This window comes from Prunus persica, chromosome G1 (genome assembly GCF_000346465.2).
Source record: "Prunus persica cultivar Lovell chromosome G1, Prunus_persica_NCBIv2, whole genome shotgun sequence".
Lineage (NCBI taxonomy): Eukaryota > Viridiplantae > Streptophyta > Magnoliopsida > Rosales > Rosaceae > Prunus > Prunus persica.
In genome coordinates, this window is record NC_034009.1 from 29,299,558 (window position 1) to 29,310,238 (window position 10,681).

At 42.8% G+C, this 10,681-nt stretch overlaps 1 long non-coding RNA gene across 1 annotated transcript; it reads right to left on the reverse strand.

Moving 5' to 3' along the window:
• On the reverse strand, window positions 1,460-3,345 carry LOC109946876. The gene is made up of 3 exons (XR_002269958.1): window positions 3,328-3,345; window positions 2,550-2,613; window positions 1,460-1,584 (listed from the first exon to the last, which is right to left on the reverse strand). It is a non-coding gene; the product is annotated as an uncharacterized LOC109946876 (long non-coding RNA).

Genomic DNA, 10,681 nt, shown 5'->3' on the forward strand with positions numbered 1-10,681 from the left:
GTTGAGGTGAAAAATTTGATTTTTACCAAACTTCTTGAATTAATTACAGTTTTGCCACTGAATTACTTTTGATCGCCTAATCTTCGTTCCAACTCTGATTCAAGTCTACCGCACGTCTACAAATTCGTCTCAGTACTACCTATCCAAAAATACCAGTCGTGGTCCCAAAATCCTTCCGGAAAAGAAAATGACCAATTTACCCCTACCCAAAGGGTAAATTCGTAATTTCACTTTAAATAAATTTAAAAAGAAATTAAATTTGGAGTCGGGGTGTTACATAATTAATTAAATGAGGATAATATGGTAAATTCATACTTTTTCTTATTAAAAAAATTTTAAATTAAAAGAAAATTCTAATAATGGATCATATTTTTATAGAACACAACTACCCATTAGAATATCTTTTTTAATTCTAAAATAAATGTAAATTTAAAAAAAAAAAAAAAAAGAACCTCGTGCAGGCGCGGAAGCGCGTGCGGAGAGGCTAGTAAAGATAATTATAGAGGTCTAGTTAGTATTCACCGTTGAATTAAATCTAATGGGAGGTGACTACGCTCTTCCATAGTCCTTGGTGACCAGGTGAACGGGGTAATGGGATTGGCTGTCATAATAAGGGTTTAAATTCCCCCACTACCGTTTGAGTCCAAAATTTATAAAAATTGGAAATCTCAAGATATTCTTGGAGATATTATGTGATAATTTTGATATGGCCAAAATATGACTAATATTAGCTTATTTGAAAGGAATTCTTGAAGATTATTTACTTGAGATATAAGATAACATATTTTTGGGAAGAAAATTGATCTTCATACAATATCGCAATTCATGTAGTATTGCGGGCCTTGAATAAATGCACAAGAGAGGAATTAAAGAGACAATTGATTCAAATACAAGGGGATTGCTGCAAGATGAAGTACATACCATTTTAGTACATACCATGTGATCTCAATTATAACCAAATATATAACTTTTTCTTTAACCAAATATACAAACCCTAAACCTTGGTATTTTGAATGTTTCACAATTCTCTGCCTTTTGCTTTATATAGATAGATTCAAAGAAAAATTAGTATATAGTGAGAAAAAACTTTAGTAATTAGCATATGATACATTACCTATTTTTGTTTTGGATATGGTGGATGAGTTTAAATTTTATTTTGTTAAAAGCCAATGGCCCTACCCATGTGCTGACAAGACCCGCCCCGGAATTTCCCGAAGACCGAAGCGGACCCCGTCCTGATCCCGACATCATCCCGATGCCGGGCCCACCTACTAAATAATCGAGACTTTCTACCAAAATTTTGGCAGAGTCTCCCCTGTAGTTTAAGCAATCCCAACAACATTTACTCAACCTGCAATATACACACAAAATAATAATCCCAACTAGCAGCATGCTTTCATACAACTACAAGTCATACTAGAGTGGCCTCCGGCCTCACAAGTAAAATCTATCATGGCAATACAGAGCATCTACTGAATTTAGATTACAAGAACAGTTGAGTAGAAGAATTTACACAGTTCCTAATTAGAAAGATGCACCGATTCCGCTTCGTACACCACTTGCACTTCCAAGAGCAACTACTGGCTGGGGGGCGCAAAACAGAAAACATGTGAGTGGACAAAAACTAGATTTGCAGTTAAAAACAACATAGTAACCCCACCATGTAAAAATAATGTTCAAGTCATGCAGGTTCACAATTCAATAAGAAATTACTCAAAACATGCTTCAGTAAAACTCATCTAAAAACATCAGTTATCTCTTTCAAAAAGAACCTCATTCTCTCAAACTTACCACTCCTGTCAAACTATTAAACAAACTCTAATTCCTTACACACTCAACCATACATATTCAAATAAATATACATATAAATATATATATAAATAACTATAAATAGCTATACGATATACTCATCACACCACCTAGGTACCGGGGAAAACAATCCAACTGGGGGATCGTTTGACTAGTCCGCAGGATTTTCAGGTGCTATCCTGTGTCTAGGGATGAGCGGTCCAACCGGAGGACGAAACTCCAAAGCTCACACACCGGAACATCCAATGCCATGTGTAGCTCTCAAACTATGTCCTACGCGCGCAGACTGGATCATCACATACCGGAACATCCAACGCCATGGTGATGACCCTAAACTCTATACACAGTCTTTCCGTATGCCGGAACATCCAACGCCGCATACGGAAAGTGTCTCACCCGTCGGAACATCCAACGCCGCGAGTGAGACCAGTAACTGAGGAAGGTACTTACGTAGTGTAATCACACAACTTCTCTCTAATCACATTCTTCCATATCACCCTCCAACAACCCAAATATCTCATCTAAAAAGAATATATATCAAAATATACTTCCCCACAACCCATATATAAAATACACTCTCAAAACCCAAAATGCCAATCTCACAATATATTGCCAATTGCTATACGACCATCAAAATTAACTCATGCATATAATATATAAAATCCATGAGCCATTAAAACATTATGCAAAATCTTTCATCAATTAAAACCAGGCATATGATTAAAACAAAGTCCACTCACAAGTATTCCCTCGCTGCCTGACCACGTGAAGGTCCTGCTTGCTGCGTGCGTGCAGTCGAAATACCTATTTCGAGATACGAACCGTTAATTAATATAAAAACCACGTCTAAGCGGAAATTACAAATTAAATGCTTAACTCCCCAAATTCCCCATACGTGCTCGTTGAAGAAGGTATCCTAAAGTCCGATTACAGGTTTAGGAAGCGTTCACAATTTTCACGGTTATCGCTAACCTGCAAACTTTGCATTTTTAAATCGGAACATCCGGGGCTTCGATTCAGAATTCGTGAAGTCTCATACGGTCCTAGGAATACCTAGAACGATATATTTTAATTCGGGAAAGATCTAACGGTCGGAACCTATCGAACCCGGATAACGCACAATATGCGAAAATCCGTTCGATAGCCAAACGACATCCGAATCGAGATCCACGAATTCCTATGCGCTCGTGACAACCTAAGGATCTCATCGGGCTAATTTACATTCTCACCAGACTCGCCCACGCGCCGCCACACGCGCCGGTAGCGCGTGGGTGTGCAGAGTAATTCCGGTGACGGAAAAACTCCACACCCGAGCTCACCCTTCCTACCCTAGCTTCTACTCGAGGTTAGGATCACTTCACTCAACTACGAGAAGCTCCAATTCGGCCGGCAACTGGCCGGAATTTCATTTTGAAATTCGGCCAAAAACCTAAATTTCCATCAGTTTTCTAGACTCAAAATCGATCAAAACCTATACAATCATCAGCTAGAACTCGAAAAATGGATGAGAAACCATACCTCACCCGTCTGAAATAGCGATCGGAGGAGAGAGAACGGGCGACTGGGAGTTCAGACGAGAATCGGCCTGAAATCCGTGTTTTCCAGCGACGAGGCGGCGGCTGGCGGCTGGAGATGGGTCAGGGAACGTCGGCGAGGTCTGGCCGGTTGTTTTGGGTCCGGTCTCGGGGCTGGCCGTGGCCTGTGGTAGCGGCCCTGCGTCTGCAAATCGGAGGAGGAGGAAGAGGGACTCGGGAGAGAGAAAGAATCGGGAGAGAGAGAGAGAGAGAGAGAGAGAGATAAAACTGAAAAATCTGATTTTTACTCTATCTCTTTTTGAAATATTTACAAGTTTGCCACTGACACTATTTTGCCCGTAACTTTTTCGTTACAACCCCGATTCAAGCCTACCGCGTGTCTACAAATTCGTCTCAATACCGTCTACCTAGAAATACAACTCGTGGTCCCAAAATCCTTCCGAAGAAGAAAGTGACCGATTTACCCCTATCTCAAGGGTAAATTCGTAATTTTATTTAAATCGATTAAAATAAACATTTAATTTGGAGTCGGGGTGTTACAATCTACCCTCCTTAAAAAAAATTTCGTCCCCGAAATTCACGTACCTGTCACTGGAAAAGATAAGGGTACTTGACCCTCATTTGTGCCTCATGGAACACATCATGCACTCGAGACAGTTCTGCAGGTAATGCAAGTCTATAAGCAACCGGTCCGATGCGTTCTGTAATCTCATAGGGTCCAATATAACGAGGGCTTAACTTCCCACGTTTTCCGAATCTCATCACACCCTTCCAAGGAGATTACTTCAGGAACACCCAATCCCCAACTGCAAATTCGAGATCTTTGGACCTATTATCTGCATAACTCTTCTGTCGGTCTTGTGCGATCTTCAGATTTTCTTTAATCATCTTCACTTTTTCGGTTGTTGCTCGGATACTTTTCACTTTTTCTAATTTCTTATCTCCCACTTCATTCCAACAAATAGGAGTCCTACACTGTCTCCCGTACAACGCCTCATAAGGAGCCATCTTTATACTCGCATGATAACTGTTATTGTATGCAAATTCCACCAAGGCAAGGTGAGTATCCCATGAATCTTTCATTTGCAGTACGCACGACCTCAACATATCCTCCAAAGTCTGAATAGTTCTTTCTGATTGTCCATCAGTCTGTGGGTGAAAAGCTGTGCTGAACCGCAACCTAGTACGCATAGCTTCCTGCAAACACTTCCAGAATCGAGAAGTGAATCGGGTATCTCTGTCCGATACAATGGACACAGGTGCTCCATGTAACCTCACAATCTCGTCCACAAAAAGTTTTGCCAACTTTGTCAGAGAATAAGTTTCCTTAATAGGTAGAAAATGGGCGGACTTGGTGAGTCTATCCACTATCACCCAAATTCCATCATGTCCCTTGGGAGTGCGTGGAAGCTTGAAAATAAAATCCATGGTAATGTGTTCCCACTTCCATTCAGGAATTGGAAGCGGTTGCATAAGTCCGGAAGGTTTATGTCGCTCCGCTTTCACTTGTTGACAAATCAAGCATCTACTCACATACTTGGCAATGTCTCCCTTCATATGCGGCCATGAGTAATACTCCCGTAGGGTTCGATATATTTTGGTACTTCCTGGATGCATAGTGTAAGTGGAACAGTGAGCTTCCTCCAGGATTTCTCTTTTCAGGTAATCATTCTTAGGTACACATAGGCGAGTTCCTGTTACTAACGCCCCATCTCCCCTTATTGCATAATCTTTCCGCGAACCACTTTCTACTTCTCCCCTTATTCGACAAAGTGTTGAGTCTCCCAACTGGGCTTCAATTATCTGCTCCACCAAAATGGGTCTCACATGCAAACTAGCAAGTATTCCACCCTGTTGTGTCATTTCCAGTCCCACACCATCTTTCCGCAGTTCCACTAACAACGGAAGATATGCCGTTCTGAGATGAGCCAAACTTCCCGTAGTCTTCCTACTCAGTGCATCTGCTACCACATTAGCTCGGCCTGGATGATACTCAATCGTGCAGTCGTAATCCTTTATCAATTCCAACCAACGCCGTTGTCTCATATTAAGCTCCTTTTGAGTGAAAAAGTACTTGAGGCTTTTATGATCAGTGAAAATCTGACACGTCTCACCATACAAATAATGCCTCCAAATCTTGAGAGCGAACACTACAGCGGCAAGTTCCAGATCATGAACCGGATAATTCTGCTCATGCTTCTTGAGTTGCCTCAAGGCATAAGCAATCACCCGATCATGTTGCATCAGAACACATCCCAAGCCTCGCAAAGATGCATCACTGTAGATCACAAAATTTCCTGCATTATCCGGAAGAGCCAAAACAGGTGCGGTGGTTAATCGCTTCTTTAATTCCTGAAAACTTTGTTCACATTCTTCCGTCCACTCAAATGCAACATCTTTCCTTGTCAACCGTGTGAGAGGTGCTGCTATCGAAAAAAACCCTTCCACAAATCGACGATAGTAGCCTGCCAATCCCAGAAAACTCCGTATTTCTGTCACACTGGTGGGTTGTACCCAATTCACAATAGCTTCAACTTTCTGTGGATCCACATAAATCCCTTCAGTTGAAATTACATGCCCTAGAAATACCACTCTGTCCAGCCAGAACTGACACTTACTAAATTTAGCATAAAACTGCTTCCTTCTCAAGGTTCTCAATACCAACCTCAGATGTTTCTTATGCCCTTCCAGAGTCTGGGAGTACACCAAGATATCGTCTATGAACACAATCACAAAGTGATCCAAGTATGGTCGGAACACTCTGTTCATGAGGTCCATAAACGCTGCTGGAGCATTTGTCAGCCCAAACGGCATCACCAGAAATTCATAATGTCCATACCGTGTTCTGAACGCGGTCTTAGGAATATCCTCTTCCCTGATCCTCAACTGGTGGTATCCTGATCTCAGATCGATCTTAGAAAAATACTTAGCACCTTTCAACTGATCAAACAAATCATCAATCCGAGGCAACGGATACCGGTTACGTACCGTCACCTTATTCAGCTGCCGGTAATCAATACATAACCTCATGGTTCCATCTTTCTTCCTCACAAACAACACAGGTGCACCCCACGGAGAGACACTGGGTCTGATGAACCCAAGATCCACTAACTCCTGTAATTGAATCTTCAACTCCCGAAGTTCAGCTGGTGCCATCCTCTAGGGGGTTAGATAAATAGGGTTGGTGCCCGGAAGAAGTTCAATAGTGAACTCGATTTCCCTTTCAGGGGGTAAACCAGGGAGATCATCTGGAAAGACATCAGGAAAATCACAGACAACAGGAATATCTTCCATATTTAAGGTGATCTCTCGAGTATCAATGATATGCGCCAAATACCCTTCACATCCCTTCTGGAGCAACTTCTTGGCTGTAATAGCAGAAATCAGACAAGTAGGGAGAACTCTACGCTCCCCACGGAAGGTAACTTTAGGTTGCCCTGGACTCCGAAACGTTACTTCCTTCCGGTAACAATCCACTGATGCATGATGTTTCTCCAGCCAATCCATCCCCAAAATAATATCCAAATCCACCAAATCTAAAGGGATTAAATTTGCTTCCAGCCATGCATCATCTACTTGGACAAAACAATTTCTGAATACCCGATCTGCGTATAAGACTTCTCCCGTAGGTAGGGAAATACTAAAACTCCATGTCATAGGTGTGGGTCTAATACTGACATACGGTATGAAATTGTGTGCTACAAAGGAGTGTGTGGCCCCCGGGTCAATTAAAACACGTGCAAGATAACTAAAAATCGGAATCATACCAGTAATCACGTCCGGGGTAGCATATGCTTCCTGCTGAGACATAGAGAACACATGGGCCTGAGTAGTGGAGCGCCCAGGTTCACCCCTTGATTGCCTACCACATCTGCCTCTAGAAGATGACGATGCCCTACTACTGGATGACCCTGCTGCAGAGGAAGAAACACCACCTTGATTCTGATTCTGACCCAAGATACCTTGCCCCTGCTGGGCCCCAGTTCCCTGATTTATTGCCTCATTCTGGAGTATAATTGGGCAGCTTCTCTTAGTATGCCCCACTTGCCCACAAAAGTAGCATGTTAAGCTACTACTCTGGCTCGGTCCACCTCCCTGAGTGTAACTGGGACAATCCTTCGCAATATGCCCAACTTGCCCACAATGAAAACATGTCAACCCAGTGTACCTAGAAGGAGCCCTAGCTGTGCTAGCTGCAGACTGTGGTCCCGAATACTGAGTCCAAGCCGAACGAGAACCAGATCTCCCACTGCTAGAACTAGATCCCCGTCCTCCTGACCATCCTCCACTAGCCGAACTGGAACTAGATCCTCCCCTCTTGGATGGACCCTGACTGGGCCCACCAATTCCTGATGTATCCCTACGGCGCCTACTCACATTTCCACCAAGTTTTCTTGACACCCTTGCCGCTGCCTGAGCCAAAGCTCTCATGTTTGGATAAGTGTTAGCGGTAACCACTGCCTGGATTTCCCACCATAAACCTTCCTCAAAGCGTCTACATCTGTCTTCCTCTGTAGCCACCAACTCTGGAGCAAATCTGGACAACTCATTAAATTTGTGTTCATATTCCACTACTGACATAGACCCCTGTTTCAAGTAGAGAAACTCTGACTTCTTTGCCTGTTTATAAGAAGGTGGGTAAAATGGATCTGAAAATACTCGCTGAAATTCTTCCCAATTTATGGCAGCCGGATTTTCATAACCCCTTTTTACTGCTTTCCACCAATGATACGCATTTCCCTTGAGTAGAAAGGTGGCCAAACGGACTCTATCCTCAGCTGGGCATTCCAGGACCTCAAAGATTCTCTCCACATCAGTAATCCATAATTCTGCTTCTGCCGGATCTGTACTACCCAGGAATTCTTTAGCTCCAAGTTCCTTTACTCTCTTAATTTCCGAACTTTCCGTACCCCGCCTTCCCCGTAAGGCTGTAGCCACTGTGCGAGTAAACTGGCTGAGCACCTGTCTCATATCCAAAGTATTATCTCCTGCATGTGGAGATGGTGAAGGTGAAGGTAGTGGTGGTGAAGGAGGGGGTGATGGAGATGGAGGTGGAGGATTCAGGCCCCATCTCTGCCCACGGCCTCTTGTTCTAGCTCTGCGAGCTGACATGATTCTACACAAAGAAATCATGAAATCATTAGATCAACAATGCAGCAAAAGTGCAATAGTCGAAGGAAAATGAACCTAATGCTCTGATACCAAGCTGACAAGACCCGCCCCGGAATTTCCCGAAGACCGAAGCGGACCCCGTCTTGATCCCGACATCATCCCGATGCCGGGCCCACCTACTAAATAATCGAGACTTTCTACCAAAATTTTGGCAGAGTCTCCCCTGTAATTTAAGCAATCCCAACAACATTTACTCAACCTGCAACATACACACAAAATAATAATCCCAACCAGCAGCATGCTTTCATACAACTACAAGTCATACTAGAGTGGCCTCCGGCCTCACAAGTAAAATCTATCATGGCAATACAGAGCATCTACTGAATTTAGATTACAAGAACAGTTGAGTAGAAGAATTTACACAGTTCCTAATTAGAAAGATGCACCGATTCCGCTTCGTACACCACTTGCACTTCCAAGCGCAACTACTGGCTGGGGGGCGCAAAACAGAAAACATGTGAGTGGACAAAAACCAGATTTGCAGTTAAAAACAACATAGTAACCCCACCATGTAAAAATAATGTTCAAGTCATGCAGGTTCACAATTCAATAAGAAATTACTCAAAACATGCTTCAGTAAAACTCATCTAAAAACATCAGTTATCTCTTTCAAAAAGAACCCCATTCTCTCAAACTTACCACTCCTGTCAAACTATTAAACAAACTCTAATTCCTTACACACTCAACCATACATATTCAAATAAATATACATATAAATATATATATATAAATAACTATAAATAGCTATACGATATACTCATCACACCACCTAGGTACCGGGGAAAACAATCCAACTGGGGGATCGTTTGACTAGTCCGCAGGATTTTCAGGTGCTATCCTGCGTCTAGGGATGAGCGGTCCAACCGGGGGACGAAACTCCAAAGCTCACACACCGGAACATCTAACGCCATGTGTAGCTCTCAAACTATGTCCTACGCGCGCAGACTGGATCATCACACACCGAAACATCCAACGCCATGGTGATGACCCTAAACTCTATACACAGTCTTTCCGTACGCCGGAACATCCAACGCCGCATACGGAAAGTGTCTCACCCGTCGGAACATCCAACGCCGCGAGTGAGACCAGTAACTGAGGAAGGTACTTACGTAGTGTAATCACACAACTTCTCTCTAATCACATTCTTCCATATCACCCTCCAACAACCCAAATATCTCATCTAAAAAGAATATATATCAAAATATACTTCCCCACAACCCATATATAAAATACACTCTCAAAACCCAAAATGCCAATCTCACAATATATTGCCAATTGCTATACGACCATCAAAATTAACTCATGCATATAATATATAAAATCCATGAGCCATTAAAACATTATGCAAAATCTTTCATCAATTAAAACCAGGCATATGATTAAAACAAAGTCCACTCACAAGTATTCCCTCGCTGCCTGACCACGTGAAGGTCCTGCTTGCTGCGTGCGTGCAGTCGAAATACCTATTTCGAGATACGAACCGTTAATTAATATAAAAACCACGTCTAAGCGGAAATTACAAATTAAATGCTTAACTCCCCAAATTCCCCATACGTGCTCGTTGAAGAAGGTATCCTAAAGTCCGATTACAGGTTTAGGAAGCGTTCGCAATTTTCACGGTTATCGCTAACCCGCAAACTTTGCATTTTTGAATCGGAACATCCGGGGCTCCGATTCAGAATTCGTGAAGTCTCATACGGTCCTAGGAATACCTAGAACGACATATTTTAATTCGGGAAAGATCTAACGGTCGGAACCTATCGAACCCGGATAACGCACAATATGCGAAAATTCGTTCGATAGCCAAACGACATCCGAATCGAGATCCGCGAATTCCTATGCGCTCGTGACAACCTAAGGATCTCATCGGGCTAATTTACATTCTCACCAGACTCGCCCACGCGCCGCCACACGCGCCGGCAGCGCGTGGGTGTGCAGAGTAATTCCGGTGATGGAAAAACTCCACATCCGAGCTCACTCTTCCTACCCTAGCTTCTACTCGAGGTCAGGATCACTTCACTCAACTACGAGAAGCTCCAATTCGGCCGGCAACTGGCCGGAATTTTATTTTGAAATTCGGCCAAAAATCTAAATTTCCAATCAGTTTTCTATACTCAAAATCGATCAAAACCTATACAATCATCAGCGAGAACTCGAAAAATGGA